The 8253-nt window shown below is 38.0% G+C and overlaps 1 long non-coding RNA gene across 1 annotated transcript; it reads right to left on the reverse strand.

Annotated features, from left to right (window-relative positions):
* Positions 1–457: 457 nt before the first annotated feature.
* Positions 458–4991, reverse strand: LOC146461851 (uncharacterized). Its single transcript, XR_014857303.1, has 4 exons — positions 4895–4991; positions 4491–4845; positions 4167–4299; positions 458–750 (listed from the first exon to the last, which is right to left on the reverse strand). It is a non-coding gene; the product is annotated as an uncharacterized LOC146461851 (long non-coding RNA).
* Between the last annotated feature and the right edge of the window lie 3262 nt (positions 4992–8253).

Raw genomic sequence — 8253 nt, forward strand, 5'->3', positions numbered from 1 at the left:
CAGACCTCAAAAACAGCGTCCAAACAAATCTCCTCTTTGATTAGATCAAAATGAACAGGCTAAAGCAGCTAGCCAAAAACGACCATGGAAATGCAAAGAGGGGGCGGGGGGAGGTCGGTATGGATTCTAGAGGCCAGGTCTGAAAGCTCATAAGGGAGAGTACCCCCCCCCCCCCCCGTTCTCTTCCTTGGAGGAGGCTTTGTTATTCAGTCAGAGCTCCAAAACTTTCATCAAACAGAAAACCCTTACTAAGAAAGTTCTGAAATTAAAATCAGAAATGGAAGAATACAAGAGTAATACATTATGGGATTTTTTAATCATAAATTATTTAATTTAAAGTGAAAAAACAGCATGGAATAAAAAACAACTTCATGAAACTAAAGGCAGAATCAGTACCATAACAATGAGAACAGTACAGAATAATAAGCAAATGTTTGGGGGGGGTTAGTACATAATAGGACGATATGATTTAAACATGTAGCTAAAATGTGGACATATAAATTAAAGTACGTGGAATGCTGTTTTTAGCCAGCAACAGCCCAGCGACCATTTTGTCGTATACATCACTTTTTTTCTTACATCATTATGACCTCAATCATTATAACTGGTTTTATTGTTAATATATCTCATTTATAGTATTAATTTTTAATTGTCAGTTATCTTTTTTGCCTCTCGTGTATTCCTTCTTTTTAGTTTTGAGTAAAGTTACTCAGATGGAGTGATGGCGGCAGCCATTGGCGCCTAGAAAATCTGACGTCTTGTCCTATTTCCTGGCAAAATAATGCAAAACGGACAAGTCTGTCAACCGTTTGTCCAGTCCACAAGAATCATTTAATTTTTTAGCTATTGAACGTGCTTTAATGTGCTTTTTGCAATTAGGAAGCTTGCAGCAGTTTTTCTGGACTAAGGGTCGAAGTTTTGAAATTACAATCTCGCATACAAGATAAAGTTCGATCTCCTTCATACTAACATCATCATTTCAACATATGATCAAAGTTAACTTTTTCATCGGTTTCCAAGCAACAACTATTACCATAGCAACGGTAGTGCATAGCCTCTTGTTTTAAAAAATTGTCGATCTGATTATCTCGAAATCTAGTCAGCCACTTTATGACGAACTTGCAGGCGAAATTCGAAAAAATGTGTAAGAGCGTTTTCAAGTAGATAATGAATCAACTTTTACGGGATGATTTTGCTTATTCCCGCATTTTTCACCAATATCTCTGGCAAAATAAAACTTGACACTTTCTCTTTTCTGTCAAAAGATCCTTCCTCACAGCACTGAAACCATTCTAAATGTATATTGAGCTTCATGGGTGTCTCTGATTTTACGATATTTATGTTTGAAAACAAATAAAGCGCACAACAGTGAAAACGTCCCTACTTTGCATCACTGCCCCCACAGATTTTTCTGGTAAATTATAAGCGGTTAGAGTAAGAATTCTTTTCGATATTCGCAAATGGCTCAAGGACCGAAACCGGTGTTAGATAAGAAGGCCGAAAATTGGTCAAGTTTCAGCCGTTACAGTTTTCGCTTTCTCTGAACAAGAGTTTTATTTTGTTTGTCAGGGTCTTAGTGATTTCACTGTTATTCACGTGCTTTGAATATTTATCGTTGGGTGAACTCGTGCAAAACGTAAAATTTACAGTGGAAGACTTGAGAAGCAGGAGCATATAGTTATGTAAATTTTACGTTTTGCACGAGTTCACCTCACGATAAATATTCAAAGCACGTGAATAGCAGTGAAATAGACCCTGACAAACAAAATATAACTCTTGTTCGGAGAAAGCAAACAACGACTAGCTGAAACTTGACCAAGATTCAGCCTTCTTATCTAACACCGGTTTCGGTTCTTGAGCCTAAACGTCACTTGTTCGAATATCGAAAAGAATTCTTACTCTAACCGCTTGTAATTTACCAGAAAAATCTGTGGGGGCATTTTTAAGATATCTTGATTGATGCAAAGTTCGCTGCTGTGCGCTTTATTTTTAACTGTTTTCAAACATTAATATCTTAAATTCAGAGACACCCATGAAGTTCAATATACATTTAAAATGTTTTGCTATGAGGAAAGATCTTTTAACAGAAAAGAGAAAGTGTCAAGTTTTATTTTGCCGGAGATACTGGTGAAAAATGCGGGAATAAGCAAAATCACCCTGTTAAAATTGATTCATTATTTCCTTGAAAACGCTCTTACACATCTTTTTCTAATTTCGCCTGCAAGTTGTCTAGATTGAGTACTTTAAATCCCTTAAGTTTCGTCATAAAGTGGCTGACTAGATTTCGAGATAATCGAAAATGTTTAAAATGAGAAGCTATGCGCTACCGTTGTTATGGTATTAGTTGTTGCTTGGAAACCGATGAAAAATACGTTGAAATGATGATGTAGTATGAAGGAGATCGAACTTTATCTTCTATGCGAGATTGTAATTTCAAAACTTCCACCCTAAGTCCAGAAAAACTGCTCCGAGCCTCCTTAAGTCAGTGTCAACTTCAGTGGTTTATTGTTTACTTACTTTCTTACTTACGTAATACGTACGACTACTCAGTTGCTTGCTTGTTTATTTACTAACAAACAACAACAACAACAACAAAACTAATGCATCTTGGCTTATATAACATTTCTTCAATACTCACACACAAAATAATAATTAAAAAAAACAGTTAAAAAAATTGATGCTCAGTGGACAGGGCCAGATGGTTGTCGGTGACAGAGCCTACATCCAGCAATGGATAGAGAGAAAGCGTAAATCTAATCTAAATCTTCAAATCTATAAGATTTGATTACTATTGTTACTGTTGTTATTATTGCTATCGTTATTTTTGTTATTTTGGCTGTTGTTGCAGTTTCCTCGTTGGCCGTCGTTTCTCGAAGGCAGCAGCTGCGTTTTCCAACGACGGTGTAAAAACGTGTAGTGTATGAAAGAGCGTTCGTTCTGCATGTGGAATTTCCACAAGCTTGAGAGAAACGCTAACACAAAACACTAACTGGAAGATTGCAAAAAAAAAAAAAAAGGTTTGAGCCACATGAAAAGAAAGACAACTCACTTGGTTACATTTCATGGTCAGCGAATTCTGATTAGATAATGACAACAATTCCGATTGTTCGATTGTCAAAAACACCAAATTAAGTGACGCTCTTTTTTATCCGCAAATGTTGGCCTTGGCCTTGAACAGTGAATTCGCCATCCTGGTAGACCTCGGGACAGATAGTTGAGTCAGGAAGACGAACAAACGGGTAAGCTTACAATATGCAAACTTACTCGTTTTGACTTCCTCCCCACTTAACTATCTGACCTGGTTCTCCGAGGATGTGGTTTCTCGTGTCCGGTGGAGAAACCACTCCTCGCAGGGTAAGTACTGGCAAAAGACCCTCTTGACTTTGTACAATCAGGCGTGGAGGAGAGAGGATGTCGAGGCGCACGTGGAAACACAGATTAATCTTTTTAAACGGGGTCTTCTTTTTAAAACTTAAAGGACCCTAGTCAGCCTCCGCCATTTTCGATGCCATCGAAATTATTGATATTGCATGGTGAAGCGAAATCTCATTGCTTTACTGTAAGTTGTGTTCTTGAAAATATGTTTCATTATCTTTAGTAGTTTCAAAGTGATTTCGTTCATTTCGACATGCTCCGAATAAAATATAATAGCCAAACGCTCGCATATAAACAAAAACAAAGGTGTGGCTGACTAAGGCCCTTCAAGCGCACATCCTAAAGGAATATGAAGATCTCATAACGGAATTCCAATCTATTTATGAGGGGAAAGGGAGGGCGGCTATTTTTAGATCGAAATGTCGCTGGGTTTAAAAAGGCAAACGTCCAACAAAGTACTTTTTCAAGCGGGAGAAAAGAAACTACAACAGGAAGACCATCACTGAACTGCAAATAGAAGGTGAAGCACTGAATAACAAACAACGATAGTCAGCTATCGAAAAGTATTATAACGAATTGTATGCATCAGTAAATAATCCACAGGGAAATGATGTTGATGAATTCACCGAATATCTAAAATTCGAAAACTAACAGCTGCAGACAGAGATAGAATAGAAGGTCCATTACTGATCTTATGAAGAATGCAAAAAAGCTTTCACGGGTTTTATATGTCTTTTTTCCGATCTCCCTGGCCAGGAACTAGTTGCTAGTTTCAATGCAGCTTACGATACAAATGAGCTCAGACCAACTCACCATTTCACGAAGAAGCGTTATTACTTTAATTCCCAAAGAAGATGCGCTTGCTACTGGAACTTTCAAACTGGAGACCGGTAACACTGCTTAGTGTCGATTACAAGATAGCAACTAAGGCAATAGCAAGGAGAATAAAACATTATTACTAAATGTAGTGCACACTGATCAAACTGGTTTTATAAAAGGAAGATATATCGGGGAAAATATTAGATTTATTTTTGTAGTTACAGACGTGGCACATTTTCATTACATGGCACAGTGTTGACTTAACAGCCAAAAACAGAAAAATAGCAACGGCTTACACAGAGCTCTTCAAGTGACGACCTGATTCCCTTACTAATGTCAACAATCCAGCGAAGGAGCAATCGTTTTCGGGAAAACGGCAATAAAAATTGTAAGAATGAAATAAGGTAAACGGAGTCCAAGACTAGCAGTACCTCCAAGACTACAGGTCGTTTGACCACGAGTCATCCTTCTGTCATTATATCGTTTTAACCCGTGCGCGTGCTCAAACCTCAAAACGTACCACATGGAAGACAAAATGACTACATTGTCATACATATATACATAGCTGAATCTCAGTTTAAATCGGTAAGGTGGAACTGAGGTGCCAACGAAAGGGATCTGTCTCATATGGTCTAGGGGCCGACTTTGTCTCTCCCTCACTGTCTTGTCGAAGACAAGGTATCGGAAAGCAGGGCGGAACCATCTCCAGCTGGCATAAGCGAACCGCGGGCCGAAATTTCGTGGTGCATCGTCATGGTACAACGTTCCGGCAAAGTGTCCAGAGGTACCGCTGTCGGCTGTATTTTTCTCTCTTCAAGTCGCCCGAAGACATCGTAGTGAAAGAAGCGTTTCATTCATGTCCCTTGTCATGTCCTTCTAAAATTGTCGACGGGTATTCACAGCCTTTAATTATAAGCCAATTCTGCACACTAGACACGTTCCCTTGAAAATATAACATCGATAAATACATTTACGCGCAGGGGGGACTGCAACCCTTAGGTGTCCAAGATCAAGGGCCTGTTTCACAGGAAATTCTTCCTGTCCTCCGCGAATTTGGAGAGATTTTCGGAAAAATGTCAGGGAAACGTGAAATAATTACGGTACAGCAGGATATTGAAACTCGGGAATTCGAAATCTTTTCCGTGAATGTCACTGAAAAATTGGGAGGATATTCCAAATTTCCGGAAGAGGGTAATTTTATTGGACAAAAATGCCGGGAGAGGCCCATGTGTATTTTACGGCCTTTTCGAGTGGAAGAAAAGCGCTGGTCATGTTCTGTCAAATAGTTCGCGAGTATTACGATTTCTACTTTGCTGATATAATAATAATAATAATAATAATAATAATAATAATAATAATAATAATAATAATAATAATAATAATAATAATAATAATAATAATAATAATAATAATAATAATAATAATTTCTTTAAAATGAGCTTTGGTGAACAGCGAAGCGATTTCTGCCTGGTACTTTTGTCGCCTTCAGGCTGACTGGAGTTCCCGGAGACCACTCACTGTCTGCTGAGTCCGCCAAGTTCAGAGGGCCCTTTCTTGCTCCAAATATTAAAAAAAAACTAATCTTACGCAGGGGCGACCACAAACCACTAATCCTAATGTGAATAACTCCTGACTGGCGGGAATTTCAGAGGTCGTTGTCTCGATGACTTCAAACAAAAGAAACGCGTACGTTATAAACTTGTGGGCTGCCGCCGAGTTGTTATGATATGAAATAGTTCTGTATTACCGCGTTTATTTTGACAGCTGACATACACAGCGTGATATAGAGATAGAAACAACAACACACGATTGAAGAGACTCAAGAGGCATCTGTCTGAATATCACTGACAAGGAGGACACTTTGCAACACTCTTAAGTATGTAATTTTGATTTTTTTTTTATTGAATGCAATCGTACTGGTCTAGTATTGAAAACACTTCTTACTTAAATTTAATATTGGATTATTATGTACATATTTTCACTACTTTACATCAAAACTACACCAGAATTTTTTTGAACTGATAAAATCTCCATGTATCAAGATTACTTCATAATCAACATAAAAAGGTCAACCTGTGATCAAGCCCAATTTTAGAAGCATTCAAGCTATTTCCTACTTACATGGTCATTTTGGGTTCCCTGTGGAATCCACTGTACTGAAAAAGATGTCAACAGGTACATTTACCCATACAGTAAACGGACACCCTTGAGGCCAGAAAAAAACTTTGCGCTTAAGTGAATTGTCCGCTTATAGGAGGTTAAAAACGTAGTGTTTGCATGTAGCTGAGAACATGACCAAGTGTCCGCTCAAGAGAGGTGTCCCTTAGCAGAGGTTCGAATGTAATTCTTAGGATACAACACTTAAAATGCTCAAAAACCCACAGAAAAGTTCTGACACTTCAAACCTAACATACAAATGTTGTTAGTACAGGGAGGCATTTCGAAAAAAAAAAGGCTTTTCTAGGTGCCCAGTGGCTGTGTTAGATTCGCAAGGTATTGTGGTTAAATGAACAAGCACCGTCTTTTTCTGTACGATGTATTGTATTGTATACAAGTAAGATTAAGATTTCTTTTTTGTCTATTTGCTATAGATTTAGGAGTTCCTGATTAGCTACACTGCACTACTTCTACACTGCACTACTACTACACGTATATGCCATGTTAATAAAGTCCTTCTTCTTATTATTGTGGTTTACCAAGGGAAACAAATTTCAGGTTATGAAAAAGGGGTCAATTCTACATTTTCAATATACGAGTACATTATTGGTCATAAGTGGTGGTATTGCAGGTCACTCACTAATATCTTGAAGAGGAATATCATCTCCATGTTTTCAGGTTCAGCTAATCTACAATACTTACAGAGCCACTGTACCAACACATTTCTAGGTGGTCTCTCTTTTATCACCTGGTGCTACAAAAGCAAGAAAAAGGTTGTTTTTGTATCAGAATTTTGTTCAGTGTGTGCCAATGTTCCTGGTTACAAAAATTGCATTGTGCACATTTATGGCTTTCTGCAACATGCAAACTCCCAAGAACCCAACCAACAGTTCTATTTCACAGTCATTTTACTACAGGATCCAGTGGAGTCCTATTGATTGTACAAGGCAAGACATTCTCCTCAGGAAGCTTTCAGAATGAGGCACAAAGTGCTGGAATACATGCTTCGCAAACTTCTGAACCTGTAGTTATTAGGCCTGCTGTGTACTTCATGTGATGCAAGTAAAACGTCCAAGACACAAAAGTTTGAAGAGTTTCGTGGTTAACAAGGTAAGGTAAGTGAAGAGAAAAGTCTCTGATATAATCACTCAGAACTCCTCTTGTGATCTAACCAGACATCTCAGTAGTCAAAAGAGATGGCTTCAATAGGTTTCCAGATTACTTCCCTGAATAAATTTGTGATTGGTACAAGTCATTCCCTTGCCACCACATACTATTCCCAATCTATCCTGGATACTTTCTTTCTCTGTGCCTCGAGTCTCAAGCGCCAACCACAAATTTTACCATTGAAATCATACATCCTAAAAGCCTATTGTTGACTGTCTTGTTATGTAAATAGACCTTAGGTCATCTCCATTAAAATGTTTCAATTCCAATCGCCCAGCCAACCCAATTCTTTCAAAAAGTAAAAAAAAAAAGTATTATTTTCTGATTTAATTGCCAATTTAAGGGCTGAGAGCACAACAGCCAAATGGTAAAATTTTACAGAAATTTTTCCTTTTGCTAAAAAGTGCCTGAATTTTTGCATGTGGTCCTCAATAGAACCTAATCACTTGGCGGCCATGTTGAGTCTCAGGGGAATAAAAAGCTTTGTTTTTGCACTGCAAGCTTCGGCCAGACGTGAATTCAGTGCGAGGCTTGCCAATGCAAAAAAAAAGGTTTTTATTCTCCTAAGACTCAACATGGCTACCGTGTGATAAAGGTCTATTTAATCAAACAACACTGTTCTGCATTTTTCACTTCAAAGCATCTGTTCTTCTCCTTCATTGCTTCCTTTTCTTTCAGTGGGTATCAAACGACACTGACTTGATATTTTGGCCTTGTTTTTTTTCTCTTTAAAAC

Source organism: Pavona decussata, unplaced genomic scaffold (genome assembly GCF_977016875.1).
Source record: "Pavona decussata unplaced genomic scaffold, jaPavDecu1.1 SCAFFOLD_193, whole genome shotgun sequence".
NCBI classification, from domain to species: Eukaryota; Metazoa; Cnidaria; class Anthozoa; order Scleractinia; family Agariciidae; genus Pavona; species Pavona decussata.